We start from the raw sequence: 12852 nt of genomic DNA, 5'->3' as shown, positions 1-12852 counted from the left end.
TATTTGTTGACTCAAATGAAAAGTTATCTTTGATTGATGTTGATTGATATCGACATTCAGACCTAAGGATTGTGAAGTGTTTATCTTAGATTAGACGAGAGGAAACATATGTGGATAAGTATCAAATAAATATTAGATTGAAAATATTGTATTCGTTGTTGGGAAGTGTAAATGTCTAAATTTACATCAAGGATTAGGAGTTAATTCTTAGCTCTTATATGTAGATAATCAAGTGGGGATGGTTTTGAGTAGTATTAATGGTTACTCTTCATAAGTAAGAAGATTCCTACGTATCTATCATTGTGTTCGTCGGATTGGAATAAAGCCATACGTAGCTTTAAAGAGTGGCTTTTAGAGTTGTTGAGAATGAGCATCGGGTGCGACACGTGTATTGATGAGTACAGATGTGCAGTCAAGATAAGTGATATGTGCCTATAAGAGGCGCATGGATAGCAGTTGTAGGTCTATCTGAATTGGCATATGATGTAATGATGGTGCTTTCCGTAATGATAGTGTATGATTATAATGGTGCATGTATTACGGTAGAAAAGGGACTTAATGATAAGCTGGTAATGATGACAGTAGCAAGTAATGATGTCATGAGATGAAGTTGAGTGACGAGTCACCGATCTGCTGGGTATACAAGTGTTGCTGAGTGTGCGAGTGTTGTTGAGTGTGTGAGTGTGGTGGGTGGTCGTATGTCTAGGGGCCGTGTTATGTTGGGGGAGTCGTTGTGCGTGCACATCACGTGGCTGATGGGATGTCTCTTACAGGAAACATGGTTCGTTTTCTATTCCGGTGATGGATTTTCCTCAAGAGGAGTTGGATCTTATTTGCTGACTATATTCCTCCTTTCCATGCTATGATGTACGTTCAAGTATCATCCAATATTGTGACGCCAAAACCCTGTTAGCAATTCGGGATACGACAAAAATTCGGTACGGGATCAGCGACTCAAAAAAACGATACGGTCAAATATTCAGTAAAAAATTCGCAATACGGCAATTATGCGTTGTTTAATTAATACGTGTTTTAAACGTTTTGTTGCAAAAATTCGGAAGTAAAAAATTTGTGATATTATGTTAATAAATCTTTATATATATATTATAGCTCTACCCTCTTCGATTGAGGAAACGTTTCTAGAGTGTCCACGTGTCATGACTAATTAAGAAAAAATAGGAGATAAAATAGGAAACAAATATTTATCTTTATCCTTAGATATATATTATAGTTATACCCTCATAAACTCTATTACTAAATATAAAAAAGTATGATATAAATAAGGAAACAATTTCATCTCGAGTTTCACAGACTCACTCTCCAACTTTTCCTAAACATTATAGCTAATTACGAAAAAACAATCCCATATAGAGTTTCACAGAATCTCCAACTTTTCCTAAACAATATAGCTAATTACGAAAAAAAAAATATGAGACAAAAAATTAAATTGCTAAAAACAATAATTTCCACCGAAAACGATTTTCTTAAAACCCTTTCGATTTGATGCGACATCCACTGTGCGATTTAGACATTTATTCAGTTAAGGATTCAAAAAATCACAATTACGACCACAATAATTACGACATATTCTAATTTCTTAGATATATATTATAGTTATACTCTCACCAATCTATTTTTTGGAACACTCGCAGGGACTCTAGTTTTTTCTAAACTCTATTACTACTTATAAAAAAGTAGAATATAAATAAGAAAACAATCCCATCTAAAGTTTTAGAGAGTCTCTAACTTTTCCTAAACACTATAACTAATTACGAAAAAATAATCTCATCTAAAGTTTCACAGAGTCTCTAACTTTTCCTAAACAATATAGCTAATTACAAAAAAAAAAAATATGAGACAAAAAACTAAATTGCTAAAAATAATAGTTTCCACCGAAAACGATTTTCCTAAAACCCTTTCGATTTGATGCGCCATCCACAATGAGATTTAAACATTTATTCATAGTTAAGGATTCCAAAAATTACAATAATTATGACATATTCCAATTAAATTTATAAATTTTCAACACTATATATATATATCAGTAATTCTCTAAAAAATAACTACTTAAGTTAACTTAAAATAAGTACGTACGTAAAACTTCACCTGCAAAATGAATTCAAACCTATTTTTTTGTGGTTATGAAGCACTCACTATAACCAAACCAAAACAAATTACATGTGGAAAAATTAAATTATACAAAAAATAACATCACAAAATATATAATAGAAAATGAAAAAAAAAAAATAACGGCAAAGCAATAATGACAAATATTTTAAAACATATATAATATTGAATGAAAGTAACGTCAAAGAACAATTAATGGGGAACCGAAAACTAGATGCAAATGCATCGAACAAACCTCAGATAATATTTAACGAGAAATCAGAAACTGGATGTAAATGCAAGCATTAAACTAATCTTAAAAAATAATTAATAGAAAATTGGAATATGGATACAACTACATTAAACTAACCTCAAAGAATAATTAACGGAAAATCAAAACTTAGAAGCAAATACATCAAATTAATATCAAAAAATAATTGTCGAGAAATCAGAAACTGGATGCAAATGCATTGAACTAACCCTCAAAGATTAAATTAACGGAAAATCGAAAACTGGATGCAATTGCATTGAACTAACCTCAAAGAAAAATTAATTATAAATCGGAAACATGATACAAATGCGTGGAACTAATCTTAAGAATAATTAACGAGAAATCAGAAATCGGATGCAATTGCACTGAACTAATCTTAAAAAATAAACTAGATGTAAATGCATTGAATTAACCTCAAGAAATACTTAACGGGAAATTGGAAATTGGATGCAAATTCATTGAATTAATCTCAAACAATAATTAACAAGAAATCAAAAACTAGATGCAAATGCAACCTTATCAAATAATAAATGAGAAATCGGAAACTGTATGCAAATGCATTAAACTAATCTCACAGAATAATTAATTGGAAATTAGAAACTGGATGCAAATGCATTGAACTTATCTCAAAAAACAATTAACATGAAATTGAAAATTGGATGCAAATGTATTGAACTAACCACAAATAATAATTAACGAGAAATCGGAAACTAGATGCAACCGCATTGAACGTACTAACCTAAAAAAAATAACGGGAATCGGAAATTGAATTCAACTGCATTGAACTAACCTCAAAATATAAATAACGGAAAATCAGAAAGTTGATGCAAATGCATTGAACTAACCTCAAAACGTAGTTGGATTATATGTTGTGTTTTGCATTTAAAATTGTATTTATCTTATCTTTTTTCTGTATGATTGGTAAGTCCTTGCTATTCAAGTAGCTTCAATATATACGAACTTCGCCTTATTAGACAATCTCACAAAACTTTAATCAAACTTCTATTATTAAACAACCAAATAAAGTTGAAGAGTTTTATCAAATGTGAGTTTTTCTTTAATAGAGAGTGAGGTTTTCACATTATAAGAAATTTGGATGAGTGATCAATATAATATTAATATATAATAGTCCTGTATATTTGCAAATATTTTTTAGAATAATTAATATAACAACACCCGTTCGTAGATAATCTTTGCAGATTTCACATAGTAAGTCATGCATAATTTAAAAAATAATTAACAAAAAATCGGGAACTGGATAATCTTTAATGATCCAATATAGTAAATCAAACATAATTTATTTTTTATGTCATGTTTGCAAGTACACTACATATGGATCAATAGAAGTTTGTATTACACACCACATTGGATACTTAAAAAGGAATCTAAAACTAGATTCAAATACATAACTAAGCTAAAAGAGTAATTAACGGAAAATCAAAATTTTTATGCAAATGCAATAAACTAAACTCAAAAAGTAATTAACTAGAAATCGAAAACTAGATGCAATTGCATTAAACTAACGTCAGAGAATAACTAATGGAAAATTAGAAATTCGATGCAAATCCTTGAAAAATATTTAATGGGAAATCTTAAACGGCATGCAAATATATTAAACAAACCTCAAATAATAATTAATGGGAAACCAAAAACTGGATGCAAATGCATTGAATTAAACTCAAAAAATAATTAACATAAAATCAAAAACTGAATGTAACTGCATTGAACTAATCTCATAGAATAATTGGTGGGAAATCAGAAACTAAATGCAAATATGCATTGAAATAACCTCAAATAATAGTTAACGGAAAATCAGAAACCGGATGTAATTGCATCGAACTAACCTCAAAGCATAAATAATAAATTGGATGCAAATGCATTGATCTAACTTCAAGAAATAATTAACAGAAAATCGGAAACTGGATGCAAATTCATTGAACTAACCTCAAACAGTAATTAACTGGAAATCGGGAACTAGATACAAATGCAATCTTATCAAATAATAAATGAGAAATCGGAAACTGGAAACTGGATGTAAATACATTAAACTAATCTCACAGAATAATTAATCGGAAATCAGAAACTGGATGCAAATGCATTGAACTTATCTCAAAGAACAATTAACATAAAATTGAAAATTGGATGCAAATGTATTGAACTAACCACAAATAATAATTAACGAAATCGAAGTTGGATGCAAATCAGATTGAACTAACCTAAAAAATTAAATAACGGGAATTGGAAATTAGATACAACTGCATTCAACTAACCTCAAAATATAAATAACGGAAAATCAGAAACTGGATGCAGATGTATCGAATTAATCTCAAAGAGTAATTAACGGGAGATTGGAACCTGGATGCAAATGCATTGAACTAATTTCAAAGACTAATTAACGAAACATCAAAAACTGGATGCAACTATACTGAATTAACCTTAATGGATAACTAACGGGAAATTATAAAGTGGATGCAATTGCACTGAACTAACTTCAAATAATAATTAACGGTAAATCGAAAACTTGATGCAACTGCAATGAACTAACCTCAAAGAATAATTAATGAGAAATTGGAAACTGAATGCAATGTACTACATTGAACTAACCTCAAAGAATAATTAATGGAAAATCATAAACTTGATGCAAATGCATTGAACTAATAACCCTAAAACATGTTTGTATTATATGTAGGGGGAATAAATGTCTCGACAATTATAGTTTTGCATTTTAAGTAGTGTTTATCATAATTTTGTTATTATGATTATTGATTAAGAATGTCATGCTATTCAAGTAGCTTCAATATTATCTTCGTCACATTGAGAATTCTTACAAAACTTCAATCAAACTTCTATTATTAATCTAACAACAAAAAGAAGTCGATGAGTTTTATCAAGGTTTGATGCTTCCTTTTTATAGAGAGTGGTACAAGAAATTTGAATGACTGATTAATATAATTTTCATATCTTATAGCTATGCATAGTTGCTAATATTTTTTACAATAATTTAATATAACGGCATCCGTTCGTAGGACGGGTTCGAAAGCTAGTCTCTACTAGTAGTATCTCCTATAACTAACATGGACTCTTAAATTCATCCGAGTATTTTTCTTACGCATAATACCCCTAGATGAATAATTAACTCAAAACACCCAAATAATAATTAGAATGACTACTTGGTCTTTCTAGCTTTTGTGAATTTATGGTACCCATAGTGTCCTTAAATTAAAGTATTGCTTAGGGCACTTTAAACAAGAGTAATTGGTCATTTCATGTGTTGATGGTGAATAAAAAAACAAACTCCACGCATCATTTCAATTGTACGCCACCATTAATGCCAACTTTAATTAGCCATTAATACCGACTTTAATTAGCCATTAGCCAATCCCTTCCTCTTCCCAATCTCTCTGTCTCCTTTCTCTCTCTCATTGCTCTCCAAATTCTCATTGGGGTTTTATGCCCATCTTCTCACCTTCAACAAATCGTTTGATTACCAGAACAGTTTTTTTTCTCCCTCTTTGTCTGTTTTTTTTTTTTAGGTTATTCTGTGTCTTGGAAGTATTGCAGCTTAATCTGGGTCCGTTTTAGGTTTTATGTTTGTTCACTCTTCAGAAAGGAGGCAACCTTATAGCAAAGGGAGGTAAGCATTAATAAGATCTCCTTTGTTTTCATGGTGTATAGAAGATTTTATATCTTACTTGATGTTTGAATTAGTTGATTGATTTTTTTTTAACCTTTGTTATATTGTATTCATCTTCAAAGTATCCTTTCTATTTATGTTTTGTTTCTGCTACAAACTGCTTTGAAAGCTGCAACACAAACCCAAGGTGTTAGAAACGTAGAGGTTACATCCCTTTGGTTGGAAGCAGTGGTATTGAGAACTTCTGTCTCATGTGTCGCTTTTCATTTTTACTGATCAATCATTTCAATAATCAGCTGTTTCTCAATTAGATTGACATAACTATTTTTGAGTTAGGTTGCTAGGGATGAGGCAACAACTTCTCTTGAGCAGCTCCATGAATTTGAATGTGAAATTAAAGCACTTTGAACCGTGTTACAGAGAATGATATTGACAAAGGAAGAGATGGTATGTATTCAAAGATCTGTTTAATGGAAAAATTACTCCAACCCTTGGGATATATGATCCTCAGGTGGCGTAGTTATCTCGAGTTGACAAATTAGGGATAACTATCCCAAACTATTTATGCAAAGGCACTTTTCCTTTTGTCAGTGCTACATACATGCTTTATTCTGTAGTTATCTTTTTCTAACTTAATCAAAAGAATTTCCATATGAGATCATTACTGAATTGTTGCTTACTCATTTGTCAAAGGGAGAAGATGTTGTTGTTGTTTTGCCATGGGATGAGTGGTGGGAGTTTGAGCTGACCAAAGATGATGCCAACCCTCAGATTGCATTATTGCCATTGCGTCCTAATCTCCGAGCCAAGTTTAATAAGTCTGCAGCTTGGGAATATGTGATAAGCACCCAAAACTGTAATATTAAACCCCGAGAGACATAGCATTTTGGTCAATTATGTGTTTAATAATAATGTAATAATTATATTTTCGTACTTTTGCAGGTTTCCGCAGTTAACGTGAATATAATAATAAAACATGCATCGAAGTACGGGAATACTGGAATTCTTGAAGTTTTTCCACTAAGCCCCAGTGAAGCTCAACAAAGCCTGACTAGAGCCGAAGTTTCCAAAAGAACAAAACCAGTGCAAAATGGGTCCACATGTAAAGAAGCAGCAAACTTCCGAAGCTTACATCTTTCAAACCTAGACGCCGACTTCGGCTAGTGAACTGCCAGAGCAACCAGAGCGACGAACTCTACGCAAAGACAGAAAGTTGTAAAAATGCCAAAATCGGCGTCGCCACTAGACACACCACGTGGATCCACTCTGTGGGCCCAAAAGGCATGACGAGTCAGCATAGGCAGGTGGCAAGTGATGTTTACAATGTTGTGCCACCTTGCAAAAGGAAAAGACATCAATTCAATGTTTGAATTGAATTGGCTGAAGACAAAACATTAATTGCAAGTTTTGTTTCGTAAACAAAACTTTGGAAGGAATACAAATGAGGAAAAGACAAAAAACCAAAGTAAACCATGTCAAGACAAAACTTTGTATTTCAAAGTTTTGAAGGATTCAAATTAAGAAAAGGATGAAATGAATTAAAAGGCTTCACGAGGGGTGACTGGCCTATATATATGTGAGGGGGGTCTTCAATATTTCTCCTTCAGCATTTTATGCTTTAGCTTTTGCTCATTAGTTAGTTAGTTTTAGTTTATCGTCTGTAGCTTCATTCCAGTAAGTAGTTTACATTCCATCATTTTCTCTTCCAGCAGCTTCAGTACTGTAACTCTTTCTTCTTAATAAAAGTCATTTCTTTTTAAGTTTAATTCATGTTCTGCATTTACTTATTTATTGTATACAACAGGTTTAATTATTCCTCCAATGACCATGAACTAATCCCCCCCTCAGGAGGAGGGTTATGTGGCTCGTGTGAGAATCCGGATTGACACTTTAATGTTCTAGAATCACTACTTAGGAATTAGGTGTAGATTATACATCCGGTCCCAAAATGATTGAGACTGTACAAGTTTGGAGTGCTGATGCTCCAGAACAGTTTCACGAGAGAACCAAAATGTGTCGCGCGTGACTCTATGGTGTCAGACAGCTTTCCAATTTGTCCAGCTGATGTATAATCGAACCAGGAGCTGAAATGATATTCTAGAGATGAAATATTAGTTTAACTCTTTATGCTAGTAAGATGAGCTCAGAGATGCGTGTATTTCACTAGGGATCAATACTCGACGTCGTCTCGGGTTTGTCTATGAACTCGAGATGAATTAGAGCTGTAGTGATGTGGTAGTATAAACTGTTGAAAATGATTCTTGCATGAGTATGATTAACCTTCTCCATGTTTCTCTATCTTTGTTTATTTACGTCGAAATCATCGTTATTTATTTACATTACTTGCATTATCGTTAATTTACTTAAACCAACTAAATAACCTAAAATCCTACTCATCAAAAGTTGTAAATCTAGTTGTACACCTTGTCGAGCCCTAAGGTATGGATTATCCCTTACTCAACCTATCCTACCAAATCCAAGTGAGTAAGGTAACTTGACTAAACGGACTGGTCCTCGGACTTCGGACTTAAGTATAAAACCAAAACGTGAAAAGAAAATAACGTTTTACCAATATGCGAAAAGCATGTCTAGTCAACCATATGGTTATCACAACTTGATATTTAGTTAGATTGACACTGTTGATGGAAACTGCTACCCTCCACCTTTGGATGCATATCTGGTACTAAATTTCTTGGTCATTTTAATTTTTTTTGTTTTTCTGTTGACAATTGTTCTTCATTCTTACAATCAATTTGCTTCATCATAGAAAGTTTCTTGGTTGTCAATGAACTTTCAAATTCTTTACATCATAGGTTACAGCCTTGTAGATACTCTTTCAAAAATGAATAGAATAGCTTATCGTTGGTGTAAGCATTTAGTAGGCCTTAATAAAATCCTTTTTATGTTCTTTTCTTAGAAATGGTGATGTATATCTTAATGGTTTCTTAAAAGCGCATTGTTTGGTCCCACGAGCTATGAATTTCAATTCTTAGTGTTCACGAGCTATTATTATTATTATTATTATGTTGATAATTTATTGTTCGGTGTGTTAGAATGGATCATTTGATCTTCAATAATCCAAATTAACCCCTGCATTGTTATTTGTTATTGAATTAGAACTTGAGTGCCATAGGTTAATCCATTAAGGATATGTGTTTCGGTGCACTATACTTTATCTGTTGAAACCTAATTGTAAGGTGAAGGTTCATGTTTCATCGACTTCTTGCTCAAATGAAAGAAACACCTCTAAAGGTGAAGAAGAGCCTTGCTGTTGGAAATTGTTTATGTTAGTTATAAAGATTATTTACATCCTTCCATTTTATGTTATTGCTATTTTCCCTATAGAAAGGTCAGACATGATCATGTTTGACCTGGTCTTGAACAAAAAAGTGTGCCATGGAAATTTTCTTAATTGCTAAATTGCTACTGAACATCCGGAGGTTTTTGTTCAACGTTATAAAGGGAACTTCTCTCTTACTTTAATTATTTATGTACTCTCATCAGTTTGATCTAATTGTTGACTTTAATATTGAACAGGTTGCATCTGTTATGATAGTTTGGAACCATATACAGCCAGCTTATGCTGCCAACATGTGGAACGAATCCTTGAACAAGCGACTTGGATCCGAGGTATCCTCGTGCTTATTTATTGATTACTACTTATGTATACAGTCATTTTCTAGAAAAATTCCTTTCAGAAAATCAAATCAAGACAGGTGCAGCCTTTTGCTACTAAGAGTTTTACTTTGTGTTTTGAACTTATTTGCATTTGTTTAGCATCACAAATAAGATAATAAATAGTACGTTTCAAGAATGCAAATGAAGACAAGTGTGGCCTATTGCTCTAAAGCCTTGCATAAAAATTAGTAATCTTGGTTCGCTCCACTCATTGCCAATTGGTTTTGCGTTGGATACCCAACTTTTAACAGATACTAGCGGTATATTAGGTGACATGAAATTATGATGTGAACTAATTTTATACGTACAATGAGCGTTGGCCATGAATGCAAGACGATATATGTGTTCTTCTATATTTATTTTTTTGGCTTTTCGACTGCAATATCATAACCGCCATTGATTACTCAGGTTTCAAGCTCCTTTTACTTCATTTAGTTGTTTCTAACGTTGTTACATACATATGCATAGACAATCCATTGATTTGGTGATATCAAGAAAGCTTCTTCGAGTAACCTCGCTTAAATGTATGTTTTCCATTCTACGATACTTTGTTAGACTCTAATGATTATATTTGAGAGTCGCTGGATTTTTTAGAGAATATAGTTCTAATCGTCAAGTGCTATCAATTTCATAAATTAAGAGGAGTCTTCTAACAGAGGATAGTGATTGGGCGTCATACATGAAAGGTAAATATACCAATCGAACAGGGGGATGGTCAAACTACAAAACCTCCACTGTTTGGAAAGATATCAAATGGGCACTTAGTGAGATGAAGCATCTTCATGGCTGGACGGTGGGCAATGGAAACTCTATCAATCTTTGGAGAGAGAATTGGTTGTTGAATAAACCGCTCTGCGATTTCTTTCAGGAAGAGAGCAAAGAGATTGTCAAATTTTAGTCAAAGCTCAGTGAGTGTATTCTGGGAGATACTTGGAATTTTTCGGTAAACATGTCTCAACTGTTGCAGCAAATGGGCATAGAACTGGGCACTCTACAGCAGCCTAATAGTGCAAGAGAGGATACAAGGGTATGGTTAGGCAATTCTAATGGGAAATTCACAGTTTCGGAAGCGCATGAAGACATCCGAAAGAAATCAGCCAAACCAGCATGGTGTAAATTCATATGGAACTCAAAGGTTCTACCGAAAACTCAAGGAATTGCTTGGAAGCTGGCGCATGGCGCAACAAGAACAGACGATCAGCTCCAAAGGCGGAAAACGCAGCTGGCCTCTAGATGCTGCATCTGTCTCACTCAGCAAGAAACTCTGGAGCATATACTCTTTCAATGTAATCTGGCCAAAACAGTATGGAACTATGCTCGAGACATTTTCAGCACTTACAAGAACCCGGAATCATTTCAGGATGTGCAGCAGCAAGGTAAGCATTACAGCTCCCTCATTCTTGATATGTGGAAAGCTTGTTCTATCATTATGATGGTGAGTCTTTGGAAGAACCGGAACAGAGTGCTTTACGACAATAAAGACTCAAGCTTATTGCATATTTGTTTTTTAGCTAGACGAGCAATCATTCGAGCTCACCACAGATCTACAGGGCATATGGAGAACTCGGTTCATGACTTAAAGATTCTTAGAGTCTTCAATCTTCATCACAAGCTGAGAAGAGCACCGAAAATCATTGAATGCTTCTGGACTCTTCCTCCACCTGGAATAATAAAGGTAAATACTGATGGGTGCTCGAGAGGGAATCTTGGGAGATCAGGTTGGGGAATAGTTATGAGAAACTATAAGGGTGAATTCTTAGGTGCAGCGGCAGGAGGTCTGGGGGTCAATACTAATTACATGGCGGAAATAGTGGCTATTGTGGAAGCTGTACACAAGGCACTAGAAATGGGATGGAAGTATATATGGGTGGAGAGCGATTCGAAATCGGTAGTCCAAGCTTTTCAGGAGAATAAATTACATTGGAGAGTCCGGGAAAGGTGGCAAACTATGAAGGAGCACGCAGAATGGATCAATGTCACAGTCACTTGGAGAGAGACCAACCTTGGTGCCGATAGCTGTTCTAAGCATGGGGCTAACTTGGTTCAAGGTGAAAGGAAATGGTGGGATAGTAGACCACTCTTCATGAAGAATCTAGAGAATCACTACACCACTTATTTCCGTTTTGTCCACTAGAGCATTGATGATTTTAGGAAAGATACATATATGATGTAGCCTCCTGTAAGCAGTTCTTAATATGTAACTGTCACTTTTGTAATCCTAATTCTTTATTAATCAATTACCTTTAGCAAAAAAAAAAAAATTCATAAATTAAGAGAACTACTACCAATTGAAATGTGTGGTTATACTCAATATGATGATTGGTTTGAATTTTTCGTTTTCATTCTAAGTTCCAAATGAATTCTTATATAAGTTTTAGGTGATTACTAAAAGGTTTTTATACTCATTTTTTTTTCCAGAAAATTCTTATATTCTTAAGTAGAGTATAGTGACTACAAAGTGATGTCTATGGACTGTGTTACTAAGTTAAAACCCACATATATGTATAATAAACTAAAGTCGGGGTGCCTAACAAAGGCAACAAACCACATCTATCTATGGCTAACTAAATCACAGACAAACTGCATGAAATAAAAATTGTGTGCTTTACTAATTGTATGGTGAATGAATGAAGTCATAGCCTTTTCTTCACTCTTAGTGGGCATTATGAAAGTGATAGCCTCTTCTGCATTTTAGCATGTAATGTGTATGGCTGTGTTTCCCCCAATTTTAGTATGCTTTTTAGTTCATTTTATTTTGTTAGTATTTTTCCTGTAAAATAGGTGTGGTTGTGCTCCATTATTTCCATATGCTATTTTGATTAACTGTATGTATTTTTGTCGTTATTTGTATTATGTATGCCTGTACATGTCTGTGATTTTTTTTCTTTGCATCAGATATGATGGTAACTTTTGGTTTAGAGTTTTCATGGGCCTTTCCACTTCTCTATCAGCCAAATGAGTATGTGTAGTCTTTAGTCAGCAGGTACAAATGCCTTCAAGAATTCGAACAAAGCAGGTCGTCCATTCCAATTGCAAAGACAATAAAATTGCTATGCCCTATTACCCACTAGGAGGATGCAATTGAGGTCTAGAGGTGCACTAACCGTGTCAAGTTTAGTTTATTGTCTTCTATGCTCGAGGCTCACAAGTCCTTGAAGTCAGC

Source organism: Coptis chinensis, chromosome 3 (assembly GCF_015680905.1).
Source record: "Coptis chinensis isolate HL-2020 chromosome 3, ASM1568090v1, whole genome shotgun sequence".
Taxonomy (NCBI): Eukaryota; Viridiplantae; Streptophyta; class Magnoliopsida; order Ranunculales; family Ranunculaceae; genus Coptis; species Coptis chinensis.
This window is presented reverse-complemented; position numbering follows the sequence as displayed.